General features: G+C 57.4%; 1 long non-coding RNA gene across 1 annotated transcript; it reads left to right on the top strand.

Moving 5' to 3' along the window:
* The first annotated feature begins 153 nt into the window (after positions 1–153).
* Positions 154–26,435, top strand: LOC116738432. Its single transcript, XR_004344368.1, has 6 exons — positions 154–301; positions 561–636; positions 6,451–6,603; positions 20,162–20,359; positions 22,196–22,329; positions 25,782–26,435. It is a non-coding gene; the product is annotated as an uncharacterized LOC116738432 (long non-coding RNA).
* Positions 26,436–27,312: the final 877 nt, after the last annotated feature.

Genomic DNA, 27,312 nt, shown 5'->3' with positions numbered 1-27,312 from the left:
CTCGGCACACGCCCCCTGTCCGCTCTCGGACCCGGGATCCAGGCCGGGCCACATGCTCCTCTCCCTCCCCTTCCCAGTCCCAGCCGGCCGTCTCAGCCAGCCCGCCGAGGCCCTCCGTGCGGCCGGGCTGCGCTCCTTCCCCAGCCCCCGGGACGTCAAAGACAAAATGCCGGCTTCGGCCTGGGGGCTGGGGGGGTACAGGTCTGAGGACTGCACCGCGACTCTGCCCACCCCTCTTCTGCTCAACACCCTCCTCTCCCACAAGGATTCGCGCGCGTCCTCGGGCCCCTTACACTTCGCGGTGAGCTTGCCTGGATCCCCGACCGCGGGGGCCGCGGGGCTGAGGCGGGTGCAAAGCTCTGGGACCGGATGGCAGGTGCGGGAAGGTCCCGGGGAAGGCCCTTGCAGCCCTCCCACCAACATAAACTCTCCAGAACCCCATCTGGATTCGGGCCACCTTCTCCAGAACGCTTGCGATCCGCGGCAACGGGTTCCCCCAACTTCTCTCGGGGTCACAGCGAACACTAAAGCTTGACGATTTTGTTGTTCCCATTTTCCAGACAGGAAGACTGAGGCCGAAGGGAAGCGAACGCTTCTCAGACGTGGTGGCCGGACTGAGACTTTTTCAAACTAAAGGTGAGTTTGCAGAGAGCGCCTGGCTTCACTCCCGGAGCCTGGCGCGGATGCCTGGCCTCTCTCCCTCGCTCGCCCCCCGCCGCGGGCCCGGGGTGGGGAAGGAGAAGGAGGCCCCCGCCAAGTGTCCGGGAAGAGCGGGGGCACGCCCGCCGCCGGCCCTGCCTTACCTCGGCAGCAGAGCGGGTCCTCGCAGAGCGCGCCGGCCGGAGGCCCCAGCAGGGGCAGGGAGGCCCAGGCGAGCGCGCGGGAGGCCCCGCCGCCGGCTCCCATCCCGGACGGCCTCGGCCGCTCCTCGGCCCGCTGGCCTGCCACCCTCCGCGGCACCTGTGGGGACGGCACCGTGCCCGCGGCTTCCTCCGCGGCCTCGGGGGCGGGACTGGGCCAGGCCCGGGGTGGGGCGTCCGGGGCTCCCCCGGTTCCTCGGACTGTCGCGGCCCGGGACTCCCACAGTCGCGGCCCCGGCTCCGGGCCAGCAGCGCGGGGCAGGGCGCTATTTTTAGCCGGAGCTGTTCTCCCAGTTGGACAGACAGAACCAGTTAATTCGGCCGCTCGGGAAGGGCCTGCACCGGGAGCTCCCCGGAAAGGCAGCCGCAGCTCTGCTGAAAGCTGATCCTTCACATTCCTGCCTCTCGAGGCGGGAGGGCGGGGGGCGGGGGGACGCCTCTAATTCCCCCCGGGGAAGCCGGCGTCTCTCTGAAGGCAGCCCTGGGCCCCAAGTTCGCTCCCCGCATGGGGGCTCTCTAAATTGACTCTGAAACTCCACCTGCCTTCCTCCTGCTGTCCCCCAGGCTTCAGCCCACTTCCCATAAAATGTCCACCTAGGGTCCCACCCTTCCTACTGGTCTCCAGCACTGGGGAGAGGCCCCCCCTCCCCCGCCAGAAATGAGATCTGAGCCCCAACATCTTCTGAAGCTGGCACACTCACATGACTCGGGAGCTACCTGTTGAAAGAAGGAAGAGTGAAAAATCCTGTGTGAGATGAGCCAGAGGGTCAGGTAGAGATCCTCCGAGCCTGGGCTATATGGGGTAGATGGACAGGGTGGCTTCAGAATCCCACAGAAGCCCTAATCCAACATCTTCGGGTTGTGTGACCTTGGCAAGTCTTCTCACCTCTGTGCCTCAGTTTCCTTTCTGCATAAGGGAGTCTTAGCAGCCCAAGAGACAGCATGTGAGAAAGAAAGTCTTTGCAAAAAAAAAAAAAAAAAAAAAAAAAGCCTGGTGGGCATGTTCATGTAATGAGTGATAAAGCAATGCATTTATAGATGAATAGGCCAGTGGACTAGAACGGAGGCTGCACAAATAGACCGACACATGTATGGAAACTTGACATGTGGCAAAAGTGGTGTCACAAGTCCCTGGGAAAAGGGTGAACTCTTCAGAGGGACTGGATGTCCATGTGAGGGAAAACATGAGGGGGAGTCCCTACCTCACGCCATGCATTAAGAAAATCAATCCCAGGTGGATTCAAGACTTAAACACAAAGAACTTGTGTAATAGGGAAAGATTTCTTAAAGACCCCCAAAGCACAAACCATCAAAGAAAAGATTGATACACTTCGTTAAAGTATAAAACTCCTGGGACACAGCATCCAAAACCTACAAAGATCTTCTACAAATCGATTCTCAAAAGAAACAAGAGAAAGTTGAGCAAGACATAGGAACAGGCAATTTGAAGAAGGGAAACCGTGCATGGCCAGGAAACATATGAATTCGCAGAGAACCTCCCTCTTAATCAGGGAAATGCAAGATAAGACCCCGGGAGAGCGGCATTGCACACCCCTGAGATCAGCAGAGATCAAAGAGGTAGGAGGGCAGAGGGTTGATGAAGACGTTGCGCACAGGGAATTCTCACACACTGCTGGGAGAAGGGGAAATGGGGGCCACCACCCTGGAAAACAATTTGACGGCATCCGGAAATGTTGAAGATGGGTAATATACCCCGGTGACCCGGAGAACTTGGCTTCTGGGATAAACCTGGGGCTTGCTCATCGCCACAGTGTTTAATCCTCATAAAGAATGGGAAGCAGCCTCGGTGTCCATCAGCGGAAGAAGGTACAAACAAAGGGTGGACCAGTCAGTGAAGTTTTATACGGTAGTGAAAAATGAATGGAGGTTCCTTACGAATCCTAGGTTGGGGGATGGGGAGCAAGTTCCAGAAGATCACATTGGATGAGATCATTCCTGGAGATTTTTAAAACGTGAGAAACAAAACGATGCCATATATTTCCAGGAATGCCCAGTTTGGGTAAAAGTATGAAGAAATTCAGAAGAGTGATAAATACACCATTTAGTGAAGTGTTTGCCTCGGGGCGGGGAGAGGGAGATGTGAAGGATGGTGGGAAGGGGCTTCATCCATATTGGTTAAGGTTTCATTTCTTGACCTGGGTGAAGGTACTTAGGTGTTTGTTTTACCCTTTGCGACCTTTTATTTAAAACCTCTTTAAAAAAAAAAATTTAAGGGGCGCCTGGGTGGCGCAGTCGGTTAAGCGTCCGACTTCAGCCAGGTCACGATCTCGCGGTCCGTGAGTTCGAGCCCCACGTCGGGCTCTGGGCTGATGGCTCAGAGCCTGGAGCCTGTTTCCGATTCTGTGTTTCCCTCTCTCTCTGCCCCTCCCCCGTTTATGCTCTGTCTCTCTCTGTCCCAAAAATAAATAAACATTGAAAAAAAAATTAAAAAAAAAAATTTAATGTTTATTTATTTTGTGTGTGTGTGAGAGAGAGAGAGAATGAGGAAGGGGCAGAGAGGGACAGAGAGAGAGAGAATCCCAAGCAGGCTCTGCACCATCAGCGCAGAGCCTGACGCGGGGCTTGAACTCACGAACTGCGAGATCATGACCTGAGCCGAGATCGAGAGCCGGGCGCTGAACCCACTGAGCCATCCAGGCGCCCCCCCCCTTCATAACCTTTGTTTAAAGGGACGGAGCAAGCAGGGTGGTACAAAATATAAAATCCACATCAAATGCAGTCCTGCTCTGAACTCCACTTTCCGGATTTAAATAATGTGGCCATCACGTCTGCGAAGCGCTCGGCACAAAAGCATGACTCATGGTGAAGTGCTCTGTAAAACTCGAGAACGTGACTAGCGCTCCTCAGACTCCCCCGGGATCCTCCCAACCCTAGTCCCAACCAGCCGAGACTCCCCCACTCCGTGCAACTAGAGCTCCCAAGCCCCTCAACCTCTGGCATGCCTTCATGCCTTTGCACAAACTGTTTACTTCTCCTGGAGTGCCCGCCCCTACCCCCCGCCCACCGCTTCTGTTACCGTCCAGCGCTGGCATTTCAGCCCGTGGACAGCCTCATCCACTCTCCCAGGCAGAGGCTTCTCATAGCATCCACCCACCCCCGTCCGGGTCTATCACATTGTGGATTATTGCACCTGGTTGTGTGTGGATCTGTCTCCTCCCCGGGCAGACTGGGAGCCCCTCCAGGTCACGAACCTTGTCACCTGCATAAGACCTCGCCTCGGGAAGGTTGCATGAAGGAACAGAGGGGGCGAGCGGACCCAAACACTCAGAAACGAGAAAGGGTCATGCCAAGCCCTCAAAAAGAAAGCGATCCCACTGTGCCGACTGACTCCCTGGTCTTCACTGCAGTGTTCTTGGGAGGTCATGTGACCATTGGGGGTCAGAGACACCTGGGTTCACATCGAGGCTCCTCTGAGCCTTGGTTTCTGTGTCTGCACAACTACGATGTGATTAGGGCTTATTGCAAAGGGTTCTCACGAAGATTCGGTGAGATAATAGAGGCAAAACGCGTGACCCCATTTGGGGAACAGGTAGCAATTATGTGAATATTGGCCAAGAGGAGGATGTTTGCGGGGGAAGGTGGAAGGGACCCAGTTGGCTTCCCATGAAAGGAGGAGGCGGGGGAAGAAACCGCCAAGGAGTGTTCTCCAGCTCTGCACAAACACAAGCACCTGGAAGTTGGCCCAGGTGGTGGGAGGGGCAGAAGTGTGCCCCGAGTTAGTGCTCCTGGTGCTCTTTCCTCCTGTCCTTTGTGTCACCCCTGGGTGAGGGGCCGCACAGCATTTCAGAACCAGAGACCCTCCTCCCTGTCTCCCCACGTCCACTCTGGCCCCCTCCAATCTGTTCTCGCACGTAGCCCAGGGATCTCAATCTGGACCTGTCTCTCCCTCGCCAGCTTCCATCTGTAGGGGCGACAGAGCCTGCGGCACCCTCCCCGGGGACGCGTCTCAGGCGCTTTACCAAATGCGTCGTCGGCACTATATATGCAAAATCCACATATGTCCACTCGTCGGGAGCTTCTGTCAAGGCGACGTACAGGATGGCAAATTGCTGATGGTCCACACTCCAGAAGATGAATTGGCCGGTGTTACATGTTGTGCGAGCAAACAAATACAGGGAGTCCACAGGGCTGTGTGGTCACTGGGAAAGAACAACACCGTGTGCTTCACGGGTTCAGATGAGATTTTCTGAACTAATGAGCCGATCCTCTTTGATCCAGATCTCACTGGACAATGTCATATTATCCTGGTGACACAGGCTACTGGTGGCACTTTGTCCTATGCAAATGGCCACGCAAGGCGGAACGCTGCCCAGAGTAAGGTCTGCCATGTCAGGGCTCCTCAGGGAGGTCACCGATGGCCTCCCGGTTGGAAACGGAAGGACATTTCTCTGACTTTATCTCACCTGATGATGGCGGTGAGATTCAAAATGACATCGACGGAGACATCATGTGATGAGGACCCAGGCTGAAAGGAACCCGGGGCAGGGGTGCCGTGAACGGAGGGAGAGGAGGCAACAAAGGGAAGCTTGGATGTGCGAGCGGGGCAGTGAGGGTCACAGAGGACGAACAGCAGAGATGTGTAAACCTCACCACCGCCAGAAAATGCAACCGGAGTTAGACAGAGTGGACCACACATCCGTGACCCTGAAGTGGAGGATGGCTCTGGTTCCCAGGGTGACCCTGTTCCGAGGGGCACAGCCATGCCCGGTTCAGTCAGCCTGGAAGCTTTCCTTCCACCCCTGCCCTCCGTGAATTCCCCAAGTGCCCAAGTCAGGGTCAACTGCCAGGAAGAGAAGTCAACGCCACCACTGTGCACGGATCAGCTCCCCTGTACACGGACCCCGGGGCCCACATGGGAGGAGCCCCCAGAGTGCTCATGACGGAGGTGGGTGGGTGGCCCCTGGAGCCCTGGCACCTCAGGCTGGGCTGCTGGCCCTGAGCGGTGGTGGCTCCAGGAAAGGCTTTTTAACGTTTTATTTATTTTTGAGAGACAGAGGGAGACAGAGCACAAGCCGGGGAGGGGCAGAGAGAGAGACACACACAGAATCCGAAGCAGGCTCCAGGCTCTGAGCTGTCAGCACAGAGCCCGACGCGGGGCTCGAACCCACAAACTGTGACATCGTGCCCGGAGCCAACTGAGCCACCCAGGCACCCCCGGGAAAGGCTTTTAAGGAGATGGCCTCTGAGTGTGTCTTAAGGGAGCAGAGAGAGACATCAGCCAGGGGAAGGGGGAACAGCCCAGGCGAAAGTATGGCAGTGTGAGGCCGCCCAGTGTGCTCAGGGAGTTCCAAGCAAGCAGCTGTGAGAGAGGAGGGGTAGGAAAAGGAGGCAGGGCTGGGGCGTGAGGGGCCCTCAATGCCACACCCAGGAGCTTGGAATGTTCTGGGGTGGGGGAGGGGTGGATGCTGTCATGTGCAACCCAGATCAGGGTTCAGGACAACTCTGAAGGGCCTTCCCTGCTCCGGGGCCTTCCCGGACCCCACGTGGTGTGGGCAGAGGCCAACACTGTGACTACCTGACGGGTCAACCTCTTCTGCCTAGTCTGGCTTCCTGCCCTTCCCGCCTACAGGCGCTGAGCCCTGGAACAGTCCCTGAAAAACCCCCTGCACGAGAGAGAATATGTCTCAGAGCCTGCCTCCCAGAAAACCCAGCCCGTGAGGGGGAGCACGGGAGGCACTTGCTGTGCGTCCTGCTGACGGAATGACCCAGGAGAGGGGGAGAGGTGAGTGATATTCGCGGAAGCAGGCGAGATCTCAGGAGGGGCAGCGAGGCTGGCTCATCCTGAGACAGAAGCAGAAATTGGAGGCAATCTGGGGTGGGAATGGGGTCTGGAAATGGAGTGAGGCATGGCCTTAACTTTTTTTTTTTTTTCCTATGCGGCTGCAAGTGACGTTGGCTGCTCAGAGGAGGGACAGCTATTAGATAGATACTAGAATTACATAAGAAATCAATGATCATAGCGGCTGATAAATGTTGCCACAGCAGTAGTGAGGAATTCAGGGCTTCAAAGAGTGGATAGGAGTTGGCCAGGAGGTGTGCCCATCAGGGACAGTCGTATCAGGCAGAGGAAACAGCTGGTACCCGGAAGCCAGCTGGGCTAGGATTGCCAGATGAAATCCAAGATGCCCAATTAAGTGCGAATGTCATATAAACGACGAATAATTTTTTAGCGTAAGTCTGTCTTATGCAACACTGGGGACATACTTATACCAAAAAATCATCCCTTATTTCCTTTATCACCTTCTGACCCTGTTCCTGCCAGGTGCCCATGAGTGGACCGCCCAGACTGTAGCCCAGGTACCACTCAGATTCCACTGTATCCCTCCCGTTATCCAAACCCTTGGTTGTCATTTGAGGTCTCTATTGTCTGACCCTTGGGCGCTCTTCCAACCCCATCTCCCATCCTTGAACCCCCCCCCCGCTTTAATCTCCTGCCTCTGAGTTTTTGCCCCACTGTTTCCTCCACTACCCTACCATGCCCTCCCCAGGTCCACTCCTCCAGGAGGCCTCCCAGATTTCTCTGGGAGAATAGACATAATCCTCTCCATCAATCAGTAGCAGCCGCCCCTTGGGCAAGTCATTTCACATCTCTGAGCCTCCGCTTCCTGTGTCTCTAAAATGGGGACAGTACCACCTCTGTCAGGTTGCTAAGGGGACGAGAGACCATGTTCAGAGAGCACCAGGCACCGTCTGAAATGTGGGCACGTGCCCCCTGCGCGTGCCTAGATCAGTGCCGGGCACCCAGCGGGCACAAATACACATTCGCTGAATGGAACCGACTCAAAGGTCCTGAGCTTTTATAGTTTAATTTGCTTCTTGGAATTGCCATGCTCAACAGTGGAACTTAGAGAAATTCAATTTCCTATATTAAGATGATCTGAAAAGAGATGAATAATGAAGCCACTGCTCTTCTGACTGCATAACAGGTTTCTCCCCCAGTTGACAAGGGACCAAACCAGCTCCCCAGAAATGGCCCATTTTAGAATCAAACATGGCGCCCGGCCTCTCCTGCTCGAAGCAGGTAATATCTGCCACACACATTTCTGTCTCAAGCCCTCCCAATCCCAGACCACAAAAGGTGATTTCTTATAACCATTAGCATAATTACCTGACTGCAACGCTACAGAGAAGCGATTAGATGAGCCTGTGATTTTTGCACAGTTATTTGTCTCAAGTAAGTCACCTGAAGTTCATCTGCCATCAGGATTCATGGCTGCATTCTGTAATCGTGGGGAATTATTTTGCTAATAACAGAGGTACCTTGATCTAATTTAGTTTTAATGCCAGGAGGTGCCCTCCCAGAATAATCAGCTCCAGGGCAATTCCAATTTCCAGGTTTGTTACACGTTCTGGAGAGAAGATTCAATTCAAAGAGGCTGAAGTTTCTTCTTTATCACCCAAAGTCATCTAGGGGCGAAATGGAATCCTACTCCTGTGTGTTTGCAGAAAAATGCAGGGGGTCGAGCCACAGGGAGCGGGTGGCAGGGCGGTCCCAGCCAAGGGCAGCTGCGGAAAGGCACCACTAATGGGTGAGGACCACAAGGCATTCCCTGGGAGAACCCTCATTTTTCTTGCATTCATTCATTCCCTCATTCATTCTTTTATCCCATTCTGGGCTCTCTCCTCTGCAAGACCTAGTCTCTGCTATTGTTTGAAATCAAAGATTGATAACAAACACTTAGGCGGCCCCGTTCTAGGTACTTTATGCTTATTAACTCATTACTTCCCATCAGGCAGGTGCGTGCGACTGTTATCCCTATTTTACAGATGCGAAAGCCGAGGCAGGGAGGTTATGACACTTGCCTCAAGTCACACAGTTAGTAAGGGGCGTAGCTGGGGTTTGATCCTTAGATTGTGAGCTCCCTCAAGTTCATGTACAAGGAAGGACCCTGAGCCCACCAGGACCTGTTCAGCCCCTACTCTGTGTTCTCATGTACCCCTCACAACAACTCTGATATGGGAGTATCGTTAGTCCCATTTTCTTGAGGAAGAAACTGAGTCTCAAGAGGAGGTTAAGTTGGCCCAGGTCAGGTGAGTAAATGGAGGAGTTGAGGCTTGGCCCCTGAGATTCTGATTCTCTATCTGCTGCTACTCTGGCTGAAGCCAGGAAGGCTGTGTAGCATCTTTGAACAGCTTTGGAAACGGGCCGGGTCGAGTGCAAGTGAACCACGGGCACGGTGACCAGCCACCCAGCTCAGCTCTTCCCTTCCCACTCTGGAGCAGTTCCTCTGTCCCATCCACCCCCCTCACCCCAGCAACCAGTGTCCTTTGCCGCCATTCGGTGTTATCAGACCAAACCTGCTTCCAGATTCCTATTCTTCAATCACATTCGTGCTCTCAGCAGAGAGGTGTGGGTTCCAGCAGGAAGGGCCAGGAGGCTGACATGGCTCTGCCGTTCCATTCCTCCCTCGGCCTTGGCCTCCCCATCTATTTGAGGAGGTGGGTTCTTTTCAAACCGACGGAGCTACCGAACCCTCGTTTCAAACGAAAAATTTTACGCACGCCCGGTATTCACGTCAGATGAAAGCCGGCTGCTCTGAGCGGAGCTGAGTTCGGGGAAGAGGGGGGGTCTCTCTTATTTTGGAATATTATCGGGACCCCCCCGGATTCTTCCAACAGTTGGAAAACCCCTGGCCTGGCCAGAGTCTGTTGACTCTTGAGGTTCTTAGGACTACGGAATCTGAGCTCCACTGATGGCTGACAATACCCGCAGTGCAGGTGGTCGGCTAAGTCCCTCCCTGGGTGTCCCCGTCCCCCTGAACACCTGTCCTGCCTTGATAGGGGCACCCAGGGCCAAACTCAGGAGGGGCATGGCAGCAAGGCCAGGTTGTGCCCAAGGCCCTGCCTCTGGAGCGATGAGCTGTCCGGGAGCGTGAGCACAAAGAAATGATATCCGCCTGTCCGCACAGGCCCGTGGGGTCAGCCTGCCGGGCACACTCGCTGGTGACCGTGAGGAGAGGCTAGTCCCCTTCCACCCCACTGCTGCCTATGTGTTGTCTCTCTCTTGTCTTCTCCCTTCTCTAAAAACATGTTTTTCATCCCTCCCTCTCTCTCCTTCCTTCTAAAAAGCTCAGCTTTCTTTGCCGGGCCTACGGCTGCAGGGGCTGCAGGGGCTGCAGGGGGTGCGGCCCCAGGACGGAGACACTTCACACACAAAGACAGCTGCGTCCTGGAGCAATCAGCACTGGCAATCGCAGGAGCTGGGACCGCCTCCTGGAGGCATGGGTCACCAAAGGGCACCGACGCATGTGTGGGAGTTAGCCCAGTTCGGGGACACTGCAGGTGGGAGGATGTGGGCGCCCCAGGCTCAGAAGAGAGGCCTGGAGAGGCTGTCAGTCCCTGGGCGTGGCTGAAGTGTGGACTTGGGGGGGGGGGGCGTGTGGCAGGTGGAGTGAGACGAGCATCCTCGAAAGGCTGTCCCAGGGCTGTGGGCTGGTCCTGAGGGTCGTGGGGAGCCAGGAGCGATGGGGAGATCAGTGCACATTTCAGAAGCTCATCTGGCTGCACACGCGTTTGGGGCAGGGGGGAGGGGGGAGACTGTGAAAGTGGGGCTTTCCTTCCCCTTGTCACCACCCCCTCCCCTGCCCTTACCTTCCCTCAACATCCTCCATGTGGCCCTGTTTCCCTCTGAGACATATCCTGTGCACAGAAGAGAATAGGGGCTTTGGGCGGCCGGCTGTTCCCACCTTGGCCTGGCCCCCAGCTTGGAATGCAGCCCTTGACCCCTTCACCCCCAGGACCATGGGGTCAGAATGAGTTGGAAAGTCCATACAGATTGGCTGGGATGCTTTGATTTTAGGCCCTCTGTTTGTGAACAGGAACTCAAGCAGAAGGTTAGCTTCCCCACCCCCTTCTAGTCCTTTCTATCCAACTCTGGGCTCTGACAGCCCCTGCCCCAGCCTTGCAGCCCCTCTTGGCTCTCGGATCACTGCCTTCCCACCCCCCATGCTGCGGTGGGGGAGGGGGAGGTTCCATCCCCAAACACAAGCCCTTTTGTCCCACCACTCAGCTGGGCATCTGCGTTGGCATCCAGTGGGCATCCACACTCACTTAGCCTGGGGCGGCTGCAGGACGAGGTGGGCACTGAGGGGCAGGGACCAGGGGCAGGAGTGCAGGCGATTGCTGGCTACATTTTGGACCCTGCCCCTCCCCTGCTCAAATCCCTTCCAGGGCTCCTGCTTACTGCGGGACGTCATCCTTAACCAGGGGCGATTTTATCCCGCAGGGAACATTTTTCAATGGCCGGAGACATTTTTGATTGTCACCACTTGGGCTGGGGGAGGGGCAGGACAGCCGGCTGGACAGAGTTGTCTGGCCCTAAATGTCAATAGTGCCAAGGCTGAAGGTCCGACCTGAGGGTAAAGCTCCCCCCACCACGTCTTCACTCATCCCCCTCCCCCGCCCGCCCCCCAGCCTTCCCAGCAGTCACTCCCAGGCTTCCGGCCAAACCCTCTAGAAGCTCATTCCCACCTCAGTCCCTTTGCTTCTGCTGTTTCTCCTGCTGAGGTGCGCTCCCTGCTGCCCTCCACTTACCTAAATCTCATTTCTCTCCACCCCCTCTACCTGTGGGGGCTCTCCCCTGCTGCCCACACCAGCTGCCTCTCCCAGAAGCCGGCTCTGACTGCATGGTACCCTGATTCCTCCCTTCACCTGACGGCTTTGGCTCTCCCAAGTCTCAGCCCGCACATCTACGTAATGGGTGGGACAGGCAGGTGGAGACAGCCCCTCCTGCTTCTGCCTGGAACGCTGGGCGTACGGGGCACTCTGTGTTGGCACACGGTGGGACCCATGCAGGCTTTGGAGTTAGCGGGCCAAGGTTCGAATCCTGACTTGGCCACTTCCTAGTAGTTTGACCAGAGGTTAATCACCAAACGTCTCTGTGCCTCAGCTGCCTCCTTTGTAAAATGGGTTTTCCAGAGAGAGTTCCATGTGCTGTGCGGTGTCCCGTCCCTGTCTTTGTTCCCTGTCTGGCTGGCTTATCTTGTCAAGATGCACTGCCCTTCCTGGCCAATTTCAGATGGACAGCCATCTACTCCTGCCCTCCTACTTCTCCCTAGAAGCTGAGCTTGCAGGGACTTTGGGGAACGGAGACCTCTGGAGCCTCAGCACTGGAAACCAGCTGAGCAGGCCTGGGTGAGTGGCCAGGAGCCCAGCCGGCCTTCTTGGCTCCCCTCTCAGCTTCTCAGTCCCTTCCCAGGCTCGGCGTCTCCTGCTGGGACTGTGACCTCCCACAGGTGGGCAGCCACCCGAACTTAGCTGACCTGGCTCAGGGGAGGGGACACTCTGTTGCACAGAGGTGTAGATTGGGGGTCTTAGGGATTCTGGGGAGAAAAAGCACAGAAACAGACTCTTAAACACAGAGAAAAAACTGATGGTTGGCGGGGGGCGGGGATGGGCCAAATAGGTAGAGGGGATTCGGAGGGGCAGACCTCCGGTTATAAAATACCTAAGTCACAGGGATGAAAAGCATAGCGTGGGCAATAGAGTCAATAATGTTGTAATTATTTTGTTTGGTGACAGATGGTAAGTACGCTCACAAAAGTACATTTCGTAATGTATGTGATTGTCAACAATCACTATCATGCGTACCTGAAACTGATATAACATTGTATTTCAACTTCAAGGATAGATAGATACATAGATACACAGATACATAGATACATGGATAGATAGATCAAACATGGGCCCCCCAGGCTCCATCACCCTCTTCCTCCAATTCCAGTGGCTGCCCCTTAGAATCACTATCGGGGGCAGAGAGACAGAAAGAGACAGAAGGACAGCGAGAGACAGAGAGATGGAAAGAGACAGTGAGAGACAGAATGAGACAGAGAGAAACAGAGCAAGAGAGAGAGATTGGGGGGGGGGCCTGTCCATCCCCTCCAAGCTATCCGAGGCTCAGTCTGGGGGAAGAACCCCAGATGAGAGCACACAGCTACCCTACTCACCCTCCACAGAGCTGGCGAAAGGCAAAGTTAAAGGCTCTCTGAGTAGGCACCCTCCCATGCACCCTGGCTTCCGGGCCATGGAGTTGGCATGGCCACTGGGTCAAGGATGGGCCTCACCTCTCTATCCGTCCCCATCCCCAACTCTGGGAAGATACCTGGAGGGAAAGCAGCCCCCCAGAGGGCCCCTTAGGGAGGCCCTGAATGCAACCCCCCCTCTTCAGCTTTGGGAGGCCAGAGCGCAGCCACGCACCCTCCCTCCTGACCTCTCTGTCTACCTCGTGGTTCAGCCTCACACAGCGGTTCCCCTCCCTCCACTGCCGCTGCTCCTAGCAGCCGCCTTCTACCCCATCATTAGCAAAAGCAAGTGAGGCTGTTTATCTGAGATTTGGGTCAAGGGAGAGAGAGTCCAGGGCAGAGGTGGGGGTGGGGGCCGGCGGAAAGGCACCCCCAGCTGCCATTTCAGGAACTGTGCAGCCTTCAGCTGGCTTTTCTGAAGCCCAGACCCGCTGGTTCCGGTGCAGAGTGGGTGGAAACTCTACGGGGCGGGGGGGGGGGGGGGAGAGCATGTGGGACCCTCCCACGGGCTCACAAGTTCACTCATGGGCTTTTGCAGACACGGCCAGCCAAGATGGAGACCCACTCACATGTACACCGTCCTACTCACGCAGGCTCATGCCCTCAACATGCATTCATGTGCACACACACACACACACACACACGCAGGCACACCAGGATGTAGGTCACTGGCTAGAGTGCCTCTGGCCGGGGGTTATGAGGATCCAGCCATCCGGCACATGCTTCTGGGTTGGACAGAAATGAACCCCTCCCTTCGCCTGCCTCTCCCCTCTGCTCGCCTGAGTCAGCCTGACCCAAAGCCTCTCAAGGCTTCTGTTTGGTTTTCCCTAGAATCCCGCTGGCTGAGACTGCTGGGAACCAGCTCTATCCAGGGAGGGGCGGGGCTCCTGGGCCACATGGCTTTTTTTCCATGTGTGTCTGTGTTGGCGGGGGGATCCCTGTACAGGACAATGTGGAGGCTTCAAGAGACAGAGGGATGCGGCCCCACCTTGAAGACTTCCAAGGCATAGCTCATGAGATGCCTTAAGACTAGATGACGTGGTAATGGCCAAGAGGGTACAGTCGAGGAGAAAATAGAGCAGCCATAGCCGGGCTGATCAGGGCTGCCTTCCTGGGGGAGGTGGCAGGACTTGGCTGGGCAGTTGAGTGAAGGTTCCACAAAACCTAGGGAAAGGAGTGGTCCTTACATAGCTGGGAAGACCCTAGATGCTTCTGTCCTCCACCCTGGAGCTGGGGCCTCTCCAGAGGTCAGGTCTGGAAGGACCGTCATAGAGTCTTCTGTAGAAAACTCACCGATGGCCCGTAGGCTTTACAGACACAGCAAGCCCAGGACATCAATCCCCCTACTCCCCAGAATCTGCTCTTCCGCCCACGTGCCCCCACACCAACACTCCTGCCACACAGGCCAGAGGCCAAGTCGTCCTGACCTCTTTCTTCACCCCACCCCCTTCAGCCTCCAAGTTTCCGGTCTGGCTGGTGGAACAGCTCACAGCCCAGAGGTGGAGACAGGCAGGGAAGCCAATGGACTATACTCATCAGTGTGTGGCGGGACAGCAGGAGGCCCAGGGTGCCCATGGGCTCAAACGAGGTAGTCGGGGAAGGCTTCCTGGAGGCAGTGACATCAGAGCTGAGACCCAGGATGAGCAGGAGTGGCCAGGCTGGGGCAGAAGTAGTAGGGAGAGGTGCGATGGAAGGGTGGTCCAGGCAGGCAGCACAGCAAGTGCGAAGCGAGGGAGGAAGAGAAAGCACATTCAGGGCAGGGATTAATTCATGCCGGTGGGGCGTGGCTGGAGACGAGGGCAGTCACACCATCCTGGGCTCAGGCCGTGCACTGCCTGGAGGCCATGTGAACGAGTTTACACTTTATCTGTTGTAGCGGGTGCCCTGGGGGACTTTAAGATGCCGGTGAGTGGTCCCCTTGGCTACACAGAGGAAGACGAGTCTGGGACACCGGTTGAGTTGGGGAGAGCCCGGAGGGGGTGAGGCAGCCCTTCTAAGAGTCGAAGGTGGGGCCTGGCCTCAGGTGGGGGCTGGGAGCTGGAGCTAAGGCAGGTCTCAGGACCACGCAGGAGGTAGAATGGATCTCGAGGAGTTCTGGCTCTTTCTCTCTCCGGCCCCCATCTTCCCATCGTGGAATGGAGGATGGGCAGGAGGCCCCCCAAAGACCCTCTCCCTTGGCCTCCTCACAGCTGGGGCCATTTTCTGCTTGCTCCAGCCTCCCTGGGCTTCTGGAAGTGACCTCCGGGGAGGAATCCCGGCTGGGAGGGACACAGCCCTGGCTTCAGGAGGCCTGGGGTGGTGTCGGCCACCCAGGGCACATCCAGCCGGCAGAAGGAAACGCCATAGCAGTCCTAGGCTGGGCCAGCCCGAGGCAGTGGCCATCCAGGACAACTTAAGAAGGAATGATGTATTGGCGTGGTCCTCACAAAACTCCTACTGTCCCCAGCCCGCTGAGGAGGTCGAGGCTCAGAGAGCCAAGCGGCCCGGGATGGAAGCCTGGGTCTGTGCACTCGGCACAGCGCAGCTCAGGAGGGGGCCCACCACGAGTGGGAGGGGAGGACAGGGGAGAGTGTCTTTGCTTTCTAAACGATAAGAGCTCCCAAATGAGCTCCCCCCACCTTCTCCCACCAGGAGCCTCTCTCCCCGGGGGACGCCAGCTCCTTTCTCCTGAGTTTTCTCCTGGCCCTGCCTGGCCCAGATCCAGACACAGGGGCTGCCCTCCGCATCCCCCTCCCTGGGCCCCACTCCCTGGCCTTCTTGTACGGCCGCTCAGGCGTGGGTACATAAATGATTTAAGCCCCTCCCGTCCATCCTCATTGTTCTTCTTTATTGACCATTCTTCCTGATTTAGCCTCTTCCCAGCGTCCCATGGGGCAAGAAGGCGTTTGTGTGTGTGTGTGTGTGTGTCCACTCCACCCCTTGTCCACCTGCCCAGCTGGGGAAGGTCAGAGGCCCAGGCATGACTGGCCAGCCGGAATGAGGCTTCCCTGGGACCCAGAGGGGTTTTGGATTGGGGGCCAGAGTATTCGGGGAGCAGCCCAGAGTGGTGGACAAAAGCACAGTAGTCTTGGGGGCATCTGGGTGGCTCAGTCGTTGAGCACCCATCCGACTTCGGCTCAGGTCAGGATCCCACAGTTGGTGAGTTTGAGCCCCGCATCGGGCTCTCGGCTGTCAGCGCAGAGCCCGCTTCAGAAGCTCTGTCCATCCTCGCTCCCTGCCCCTCCCCTGCTTGTGCTCTCTCTCTCTCTCTCTCTCTCAAAAATAAAAACAAAAACTTTTTTAAAAAGTACAATAGTCTTGGAGTCCTGGGTTTGAATTATGAGTGCCCCCACTGGCGCTGGTGGCTTTGGGCCCTGCTAAGCCTCCATTGTCTCATCTGAGCAGTGGGGTTGTTCCTTCCTCTGTGAGGAGCCAGTGGCTCCATGGGGAAAACAGCACACAGCTGGCACATACTAGGTGCTCAGTAAATGGCATCCCCACTCTGCCTCTCTGGCCTCCCTCCTTCCCCTGCGAAAAGGCCTCAGGTGGGAGTGCGGCTTCTCCTGCTCCTTCAGTTGCCAGCAAGCCCGGGGCAGAAACCCAGAACGAGATGGAAGGAACCTGGGTTTGGCATCCTTTCCCCACCCCCAGGGAGGCTAGGCTGGTATCATTACTTCGGTTTCCCAGAGAAACTGCAGCTTGCTGACGGCCCAGGTCTTTGCCCAAGACCCGTCAAGGTAGCTGAGTGGCCGAGCCGGGGGAGGCCCCAGGCTCTTGTCCTTGAGAGGTAGGCCGGGCCTGAGAGGTACCCTTCCCCCCGCGATCCACCCGCATAGACACGGCCTCAGAGAAGGGCCTGGTGCCACTGGTTCAGAGCAAGTGCCCGCTATCTGACTCTCAGCTCTGCCATTCACTAGCTGTGTGACCCTGGGTGAGTCACTCAGCCTCTCTGAACTCGTTTGCTCGTCTCTAACACAAGAATGGTAACACCGACCTCCCAGGGTGGTGGATAGGGGAAGCGAGGTGAGGAATGTGAGGCACACGGCCGGGCACAGAGCCGTTATTTTACGGTGATGGTCTATTTGTCACCAGCTGAGGCAAACCCATTGGATGACACCTCGGGTCCTCCGCTCACGGGAAGGGCTGGGGCGTGGTGACGTCAGACCCCTGACAGCTTCTAGCCCCAAATAGCCCTCTCTTCAGAAGACTGACCCTGTTTGATCACAGCTGCTGCTAGCTGCTCCCTGTTCCCAGCTGAGCTGACATCGCCTCTGGCTGTGGCTTCTGGCCCGTCAGGCTGGTCCCCAGAGCCGTTTCAACAAGCCCATCCCGAGGAGGCAGGATTTTCCCCCGGGGAAACGGATGGGCCTCCCGGGTGGCGGCTCCAGCTCAGTGACCCGGCTCTCAGAGTGCTCCAGGCTCTGGAGCAGCCTGGGTTCAAATCACTGACCTCCCTGTATGATCTTGGCCATCACTTTACTTCCCCCGGCCTCAGTTTCCTCATCTGGAGAATGGAGCTAACAGCAACCCAGCAGGTTTGTTGTAAGGACTCAAGCAGACAAAGTGCATAAAGGGCCTGGACAAGACACGCACACAATAGCACGGGTTTTCATGCCTGCAACACTGGGAAGTTTGTAAAATCGCCCCCATCCGCCCCCCTCCGGCGCCCCCCCCCCCCCAACTGGGGCAGGTGTCCTTCCTGGTTATCATCAGGACGAAACTGAAACTTCTGAGCTGCCTTGCTGGAATCCTGAGCCCCAGGATTTCCAAAGCAACCAGCCCCTTCTGGGAGCACTGATCCCAGCCGTCCGTCTGAGCCCACCTCCCTCTATGAATCACGGACCCCACCCCCCCCCCCAACAGGCGTCCAGTCTCATGAGTTTGACCTTGTCACTCCGCTGGAGCCCTGAGACAGCCAAGGAGGCAAGCAGGGCACAGGCCAGTCTGCCCATTTGTCAGACAAAGAAGTTGAGGCTGAGCAAGGAGCAGGGACCTGGTCCAGGCCACCTGACGACAAAGGGAGCCAGGATGAGGCTCAGGCCCCAGGGAGGGAAGAGGGTGCCAAGGGCCGAGTCGGATCTAGAATCTCAGAGGGTCAGAGCTGGAACACCCAGGGGCGGCAGAGTGCGAATGAGCTAAGGAAACCAGCCCAGAGAAGGGGAGGAGGGGCACAGAGCCTGTCAGGGGCAGGATGCAGCTGACACCACTCACTCATTCACTTCTTCGCTTGTTCACTCATTCATTCACTCACTCACTCATTCATACAGTGGATGCAGTAGCGAAGCAAAGACACAGCCCTTGCCCTCAAGGGTCTCATGGTCTTAAATGGGAGTCAGGCTAGTGAGCAGCCGATAAAAACATGCCCGTGTTGGGGAAGGACCAAGGTGTGCGTCAGTGCGTGGCAGGGAGGCCACATCTACACATCTGCAAAGCGGGGCAGTGGCAGGACTCTGTGAGAATCCGAAGAAAGAATGTTCTACGTTCTGAGGCTTGCTTCCTGCTCTGCCCACGGTCAGGCCTCCCTCCTGTTTTCTTCCCCGGCCGTTGGAAAGATGGGAAGGAAGTGTTTGAGCTGCACTTTTCGTGTAGCCGAGGGGCCCACGCCAGAGAGGGTCAGTCAGATCTTGTCGGACCCTTGCCCTGGTTTACACACGGGGAAAACTGAGGCCCATCCACAAAGGGCTTCTTGCCTTCCTGCCTCTGATTGTTGTGTAAAGAAACCCCTGTTCTTGTGTTTGCCACTCCTCTCGCTGTCAGCCCCCACTGGCCTTGCTCGAAGGGTCTCTCACCTCAGGACCACCCGACAGGGCGCTGCTCAGCCCTGTCTGCTAAGACACCCTCAATATGGCCCCAGCCTCCAGAACATTCATGTCAGTGGTAGGGGATGAGGCCAAACTCCTTTCAGCCCTTGAGCACCGGGTGAATGGAATCAAAGCTTGGGATATCCACCAGGTGGAAGAGACTCTTGCTTGGCTTGAAGCATGGAGGGGGGCCCAGAGCTCCCCTTCCAGCTGCACCCCTTCCAACCCTATACCCACTGAAGTTCCTGAGTCCTCCAAGGAGCTCAGCTTGTCAACCTTGACCCAAAGCACCACCCTCACTGGAAATGTGGCAGAAACCTCAGAAGTTTCTCCAGCCTCCATGCCTTTGCACCTGCTGTCCATCTGCCTGGAATGCCTTTCCTCACCTCTTGGCCTGGGCCGACTGAATTTGTTCACTCACTCATTCAACAAGCACTGGCTGGATGCTTTCTACACAGCAGACAGAGAGCTATGCTCTGGGGATAACAGCTGAGAACTTAGGGACCGGGGGACACGTAGAGTTTAAGCGCACACACATGCACACATAAGAATGTACAGTACAAATAGAAACAGGCCCTATAAAGGAAAAGAGAAACTAAGAGTGAGAGGTCATTGGATGGGTTGGGGGAACATGGTCTAGGGAAAGCATCTCTGGGGAGGTGACTTTTCAGTTGAGTCTGGGAACAGGAGCAGGAGGAGTTAGCTTAGTGAAGAATGACAGGAAGAGTGTTCCAGGCAAAGGAAACAGCATGTGCAAAGGCCCTGGGGCTGATAACTAATTGGCGAGTGCGAGGAAGTTCAGATCAGTACGAGAGTGAGTGGGTGAGGGAGAAAGAGTCAGACCTCGCAGGGAGGCAGAAGCAGCAGACCTTGGTCAAGGGACCATGTGGGCAGCAGGAATAAGGAAGGGTCCAAGGAAAGGAGCCAGAAGAAGAGACTGAGAAATAGGAGGGAGAAAATCAGGAGAGTGGTCTATCCCAGGAGCCAGGTGAAGAAAGGTTTCACGAAGGAGAGAGTCATCAACTTCTTCGGTGGAGGAGTTCTCTTCTCCAGGAAGCCTCCCTCGACTCCTTGTGTAGGGTTAGGGGTTCCACAGTGCCCTGGCCTCCCCCATCAGAGTACTTTCCTCTCTCCCAGACTAGCCTGGAAACGTCACGAAGGCAGAGACAAGGTGTGACTTGTCTTTCCAACCCCCAAACTTAGTACAGGACCTGAAAGTGGCTTCTGTTAAATGAATGGACATAGAAGCAGGGCTCAGAGAGGAAGTGACTCTGAGGCCACAGTTTTTCCTTTGCCGGCCTGGTCCGGCGGGACCAGGTCTCCGGCAGGAGAGCCCTTCAGCTCTGGCCCTCCCAGGCATGCTGGAGCCAGACCCCTCTGGGCTGGACCTGGGGCCGCCCCCGAGGAGAGCCTGGGCTCGGCTCCGTCCCTGCCTGACCCCTTCCTAAGGCTCCCTCTGTCCCTTTCCTCTTCTTCTCAGCTCCTAGGTGCCCTGCTGCCTGACCAGCTTCAGAAGGCCACAGGCTCCCACAACAGGTGAACACCACGTGCTCACTATGCACGGGGACCTTCAAGCAGGGGGCGAGCAGTCTCCGTTCCCAGGGTACCAGCCTTGCCCTGCCCGGAGGCTGCTGCTAGCAAGCCCAGGAAAACAGCACGTCGGGGCCAAGAGTTCCAGGTAGGGAGATGGAGTCCTGGGGCATTTGGAGCCTTGCTTGGCCGTGGGTTGATCCCCCAGAGAAAGGTCTGTGCCCTCCGTGGAGTAACATCTAGGCATCGCTGTACCCAAGCTTCAGGTGAGCACCTCTGGGGGCCGGCAGGCCTGTCACGTGTCTCCGACTGCCTGCCCCCCAACCTTCCCTGGGGCGCTCATCACTGAACCCAGCCTCATATCATTCGTCTGTCTCCCATTCGAGGCTGGGAGCTCATCCAGGACAGAGGCCTCTCTGCTTCCCTCCCTCCCTCCCCCACCTCTTTCCTCCCTCCGTTCACTAAGCACAAACTATTCCTTAAGCCTGAGCCCTTCATCTCCGAACCCCTGAGCCTGACACGGAGCTTGGCACACTGGGGTCACCCAGCATGCGTCCACTGGCCACCCGACTGCCCAAATGTGCCAGGGGGCTGGGCCTTGCCAAACTCCCGGGAGGATTGCAGCTCCGAACATGGCCAAGGGCCCCTCTCCCTGGAAAGAGCTGAGCTCCTGCAGGAAGAAGGAAATTTGGCCTTGAGTGTGTGTTGGAGGCCAGGCCTAGCTGGGGTGGGGGTGGGGGTGGGAGTGGGGTCCAGAGGGAGAACTCGGTTTTCTCAGCGGGAACTGTGGTCCCGGGGGGACCCGGGACCCCAAAAGGCTGATCCAAGCTGGGGTGAGGCCACTTCTCCACTGCACCCCCTCTAGGCCCACAGGGCCTCTCCCAGCTGAACCCTAAAACCTGCTGTGCCGCCCCCCCCCCCCCGCCCCACACCCTGCCACGGTCCCTCAGGCACCCCTGCCCTCCTGCTTTCCTCATGTGCACGTTGCCCAGAGACAGCCAAAGCACACTGGCGTGCCAGCCGAGGGTACAGCAGCCTGGCCGGGCTGAGCAATAGGGGATTCAGTTGCCTGTGCCCCCCCCCCCCACCCCCGACCGGGGCTCCAAGCCTGCAGAACCTGTCCCGGCCAAGCCATTCCTACAAGTCCTCCTAGGCTCTCAGCAAGGGCCCCCGTCTCTGGCAACTGCCCCTCAACAATCTGCCCAGGGTTTCCGGGCACCCGGAGGCTGCAGCAGGGGCAAAGGCAGCTCCCTGGTGGTAGCCCCTGGGGCCCTGTAAAGCGGGGCGCGCTTTCAGCCTGGCTTTAATTACAGGGTGCATTCCTGATGCCTGGTCCATCTATATTTATCTGCAGGATCTCACTAATTAAATTCCCCACAGCACCCGGCAGGCTTGGGGACAGGAGCGAGGCAGACAGGCAGGGGGGCTGCAAACTTCCTTCCTTTCCTTCTCAGCCAAGAGCACAACAGAAGCAGCCCAAAGTCCCTCTCCCTCCCCTGACCCTGCTAATGTCCAGACCTGAGGGGCTGCCCGTGGCTCTGCCCCGGGGAACCCTCCAGCCCTGCGCCCCCCTAGCCCTGGGCACCCGTGCCCACCCCCAGGCCCCAAGAGCAGACAGTGCCCAGCCGCCTGACAGCCTCCCCCCATCAACTCGGATTCCTGCAGCAAGCAGAGAAAAGTGCCGAGCAGCTCTGTTGAATCCCCAACTCTGCCACTTTGCAGGGGCCAGAGCCTTCTTACCGTAGGAGTCGTCTTGGTCCAGGAGGGAATCGGGCTCCATGGCGAATGGGCCCCCAGCCCCTGGCCCCACCTGATTTATGAACCAAGGCTGTCTCCATGAGCGTCTGGGTTTCTCCTTTTGTATTCCATCTGGCGGTTTTTCCAACTAGATGACTGGGTATTCCTGCAAGCAGGCCCCTCTCCAGCCCTCGCCTTCATACAGTACATTTAAAGTAGCAGTAACCTCTTTTTCCTCCCCCCGCAGCCGGGCTGGAAACATTAGAAGGGACCGAGGCAGCGAGATGTCTAAAATAGGAAGACGCCGGGAAGATTGGCCTGGCTGCCGGCGACGCTGGCTGCGGGGATCTGGCCCGGCTGTGCAGACGGAAAAGCTAAGAGGTAAGGCTGAGCTGGGGCTTAGCATCTGGAAGCTGGCTCGGAGGGGGCGGGGGGGGCCAGGGTCTGTGGCGGGGCGGGTGGGGGGGGCAGGCTGACCCACCCGTGGGCGGGGATGGATGGTGGGTCTCCTGTGTTCACCGCACAGCGCCCAAACCCCAGGGGCTTCTCCCAGGCCCTGCTGGAACCTCCCACTCAAATCTGTTCCACAGACATTTCCTGCAGTGTGGGGGGTGCAGAATTGACTCATCCATCCATTCAGTTAGTCATTAACTTTTTCCTGAGCATCTACTCCACGCCAGACACCGTGCCTGGAGCCGGGTTTCCAGCGGGGAACAAGGCGCAGGGTCTCACCTCACGGAGCTCACGGGTCAGCGGGGCACTGCAAAGCGGTGGTGGGGGAAGTGCCGCAGAAACATGCAATGGGGGGGCCTCACCTGCCTGTGGGAGGTAGTCAGGGCAGGCTTCCCGGAGGAATGGGCGTCTGAGGATGATAGGAATCGGTCAGGTGAAGGCGGGAATGAGGGAAAGGTATGCCAGGTGGAGGGAGCGGCCTGGGCAGAAACCTTGAGCCGAGAGGGTTCGTGGCGTGTTTAGTGCCCCCGCGTGAGTTCCGGGTGGTTGAACTTCAGCAGTGGCCGAAGGAGAGGTAGGGCAGACGGGGGGGAGTCGGGAGAGGGTCAGGCAGGGCCTCACAAGGACGCTCTCAGGCCTGCCCCTGAGGATGGTCCGTGGGAGCGACACATCCCAGGCTGTCCTATAGAAAGGCCTCCCCGGCCCCTGTCACAGCAGGAGCAGCTGGAACGCCGGGCACCCCACTCGGAGCAGCCACCCGAGCGGAGCTCTGTTCTGGGCATTTACCTGCATCGTCTCACACACCGCTCCGTGGTCCCTCTGGCAGAAACTCTGGCTGTCCTGTTTTACAGGACGGTGCAGCTTAGACGGGGCAAGTGACTTGTCCGAGGCTGTGGGTGGCCTCCAGGGCAGGCCTGGACCCCAGAGAGGTTACAGCCTTGGTGCTGGGGGGCCGGGGGAGTAATTCATTCGATCTGCGTTAGACCCAGAGTACAGACCAAGGCCATAGGCTCGCGGGAGAAGTGTGCCATTTTGGCCCAATCAGGGAAGGCTGCCTGGGTGAGGAGGCATGTGAACTGAACAGAGGGGCTGAGCAGGGGAAGGTGAGGGCATCCCAGGCAGAGGGGATGGAGGCAGGAAGGCAGCATGCGATGGGAATGGCGAGTCTGGGAGAATGTCGGGGAGATGGGCTGGTGGGGGCTCGAGTGAGAACAGGTCATGACAGCCTCGGAGCGTCGGCTCCGTTCAGCTGGCATCGGGCAGCCTCAGAAGGCATTCTAGAGAGCGGCCTCCTTTCCAAGGAATCCTGGGTAGTCCCGCCAGCTGCCCCTTCCCAGTCTTCATAATGCTCTGCACTTAGAGCAGGAGAACGTTCTCATACACGAAAGAAAGGTAGGAAGGAAGGAAGGAAGAGAGGAAGGGAAGGCTTTCTGCCCCACAGCCCTGTGAGAACGTGAGAAGATGTGCCTTGGTGACCAGCTTTTTGGAGACACGGCACTGGTGCTGAGGCAGAGGGGACATCAAGAGGAAGGAGCGGGGGCAGGGAGACAAGCTGGGAGGCTGGCGGGAGGGGCCGGGCCAGGGGTGGCAGGGAGGAAGGTAACCCCCTGGGCCCCTCGCAGCCGCCTTGTGTCGCCCAGCTAGTGGCTGCTGACGTGGTCACGGCCCAGCCTCCGGGTCACCCTTTCCCCCTCCGTTCCAACCTTGGCTGCCAGCGATGATCCAGGCTTCCAACCTCCCGCTGCCTTAATTACAGGGAGGCCGGGCCCTCCCCGGGCAGCGGCAGGCACTTCCCTCCCTGGCACGTGCTTTCTCATGGGTCAGGATCAGAGTTGGGTTAGACGGGCGGCTCCCACCTTTCCAATCCATTTCTCTGTTTTGATGAATCAGATATGTTTTGGTGTAACCAGAGCTCTGAGCTCAGAGATTCCTTTACAGCAAACGTGTCACGAGCACGGGGCTCCATGTCCTTCCCGTGGGGACACAACAATGCAAGCAGATCCGTCTCCTCCTGTTTGGACCCCATTTGCCTGCTTTGAGCCACTGCCCTCTTGATGGACACCTAGGTTGTCGCCAGTCATTCAGGATGTGACATACAACACTGGGAGGAGTATCTAGAACATGCTCTGTGCACGTCTGTCTCACGACCTCCCTAGGGTAAAACCCCAGATGTGAAGTGTCCGGGTCAAAAAGTGCCAGCATTTCGGCACTCCTAGAGTGGCGACAGAGGGCATTCGAACTCCATCTGGTTCTTTGACTCAGTCCGCCCACAGTTCTGGGGTGCCGATTGCGTGCCCGGCTCTATGTCGGGGGCTGGGGTGGCCTCGTCCCTGCTCTTGCAGCCGGGGGAGATACATACAATGTCAGAGAGGAGTGCTCATCAGAGAGCTAAGCAAGGCCACGTGACAGAGCGGGACAGAGCGCTGCAAGGCATGCAGCCAGGTGGTCGGGGAGACGCCGCTGAGGGGGTGACCTCTGAGCAGGGACCTGACCAGCATGTTAGTGGGGGGAAAGCAACTAGCAGGGGGCAAAGCTACTGAAAAGACCCTGAGGTGGGAGTGATCGTGGCAAGCTGAAGGGGCAGAGTAACGGCCAGCGTGGCTGGGTCTGGGTGGACAGTCAGGGGAAGAGTCCGAGGCAAGAGAAAGGCTACAGAGGCCACTTCATGGAGGGCCTTGTGGCCAGGGGAGTGTGGGAGCCACGGCGGGCTGAAGCGGGACAGTGACATGAAAGTCTGATGCGAGCAAAGTGGCCCAAGGAGGGCCAGAGTGGATGCAGGGAGACAGAGGGGACGAAGAAGGACAGATGCACTCAGGATATGTGTAGGGCCCTGGGTGCTGCTGGACAATCAGACACAGAGGAAGGGACAAGAGACAGTCCAGGAGGACTCTGAGACTTGCAGATTGTTCAGGAAGCCGGGGGGAGGCCCGGGAGGAGAGGGTTTGAGGATGGAGACGTGGAACTGTGTGGTGGGAAATTGACACAGACACATGGAGATGTCCCGGAGGCCCTGGGTGGAGCTGGGCGGGGCAGTGGGGCCAGTGGGTCTAGACCCGGGAGCTAGGGCTCCGGACGCAGCCCTGTGCACCAGCCCCTCGCGAGGCCCGGCTCCGGCGGCAGCGGGAACCCCCTGGCTCCAGACGTGACCTGTCGCTCTGTGTAGCGAAAGGGAACTAAGTAGTCGCTGATGGCAGCTGGCCCCAAGTTCTGGCCCCGAGCAGGGACGTCACCAAGCAGGGGCCGGAGGAGGGGGAGCCCGACGCTGGGCACCTGGTGGTCAGCTTGTTCATTGCCTTCCCTGCTGGGGAGGGTGAGGCCAGCAGGCTGGCATGGGGATGATCCTATATCTGCCCCATTCACTCTCTCTGCCCCGGCCACAGCCTAGGCTGGACTGAGCCGGGGAGCCAGAAGCCTAAAAGAAGAATTGAAACCCACGGATCTGAAAGCTGGAAGAGTGTACGTACAAGGAGCCATCTGGTCAGCAGAACCGGGAAAGCCTTTGCAGAGGAGGGGCCAGCCCAACTGGACGGTGAGGGATGAAGAGGAGTTCGCCACGGCAGACGTAAGGGGTAAGGGCAGGCAACACGACTGCAAGGCATACCCAACATTCTGGGCCAGGAGGGCTTTCAAGTTCTTTTCTGTCCTGCGTTCTGATTTTCTAGCTGAATCCTGCTGTTAAAGCCTAAATGGAGCCCATGGGGAGCCCACAGTGTCCAGCTCCTCCCGGGTCTCTGAGCTGACCCAGAATAGCCCGTTTCTAGAGCACAAACAGATGGAGGCCAGGGGTCCGTCCTGGAGCATCCTGGCTGGCTTGCTCGGGCGAGGACAGCTAAGCTGAGCGGGTCCAAATCCCAGCTCCCCGTTTACCAGCAAGTGACTCCGCTTCTCAGTGCTTTTGTTTCCTCATCTGTAATTGTAGGATAAGGACGGTCCCAGGTCCCCAGAGGGCTGGCAGGAGAACCGAGTTAATGCAGATGGAACTTACAACACTCTTCCCTCCTCCTCTCCTCTCTCCCTCTGCTTTCTCCCCTCCTTCCCCCTCTCCCTTTCCCCTCCCTCCTCCCAGACCCCTCCCTCCCTCTCTCCTTCCCCCACAGCCCCACTGGACTGCCTTTTGTTTAAATTTTTTTTTTCAACGTTTTTTATTTATTTTTGGGACAGAGAGAGACAGAGCATGAACGGGGGAGGGGCAGAGAGAGAGGGAGACACAGAATCGGAAACAGGCTCCAGGCTCCGAGCCATCAGCCCAGAGCCCGACGCGGGGCTCGAACTCACGGACCACGAGATCGTGACCTGGCTGAAGTCGGACGCTTAACCGACTGCGCCACCCAGGCGCCCCTGGACTGCCTTTTGTAAGAGACCTCTACGGCTGTGTCACCAGGAGGCCTAGACCTAGGCCATTTCCTCTGCCCAGACCGAGATTCCCCTAGAGCCTCACCCCTTCTTTATTAAGGTCTCTGGTCAAATGCCGACTCCCTGACCGCCTTCTCTAAGATATCCTACCCTGCCCCCTCCTCATCACTCTATATGCACCCCTGCCCTCCCCCACACCTGAGTTTTCTTCCTGGCCCTTAGCATACCGTGTGACATTATATTATATATTTATTTGTGTATTGTCTTCTGCCCTGGCTTCCGGGCAACCTCCATGCCGTACCCCCAGCACCTGGAACAGTGCCCAGTGCAGTGGACCCCTAATAACTATGCACGGAATGAAGTATTTGTGGAAGAACTAAGCATTAGCTATAATTGTTATTTTTCGCCACTGCCTCCTGTCTTGATTTAGAAGCGAACGATCAGGGAGCTCTCACCGAGGACCAGAGCCTGTGTCTCCCAACGTGTGTGTCTCCCAGTATCTTAACGCTTATCTGGTTGGACTGGTCCTCCCTTCTCCTTAAAAGGCTGGGCACCAGG

The sequence above is a fragment of the Lynx canadensis genome, chromosome D4, assembly GCF_007474595.2.
Source record: "Lynx canadensis isolate LIC74 chromosome D4, mLynCan4.pri.v2, whole genome shotgun sequence".
Classification (NCBI taxonomy): Eukaryota; Metazoa; Chordata; class Mammalia; order Carnivora; family Felidae; genus Lynx; species Lynx canadensis.
Note: the sequence above shows the minus strand (reverse complement) of the source record. Positions and strands in the feature narration are given on the sequence as shown.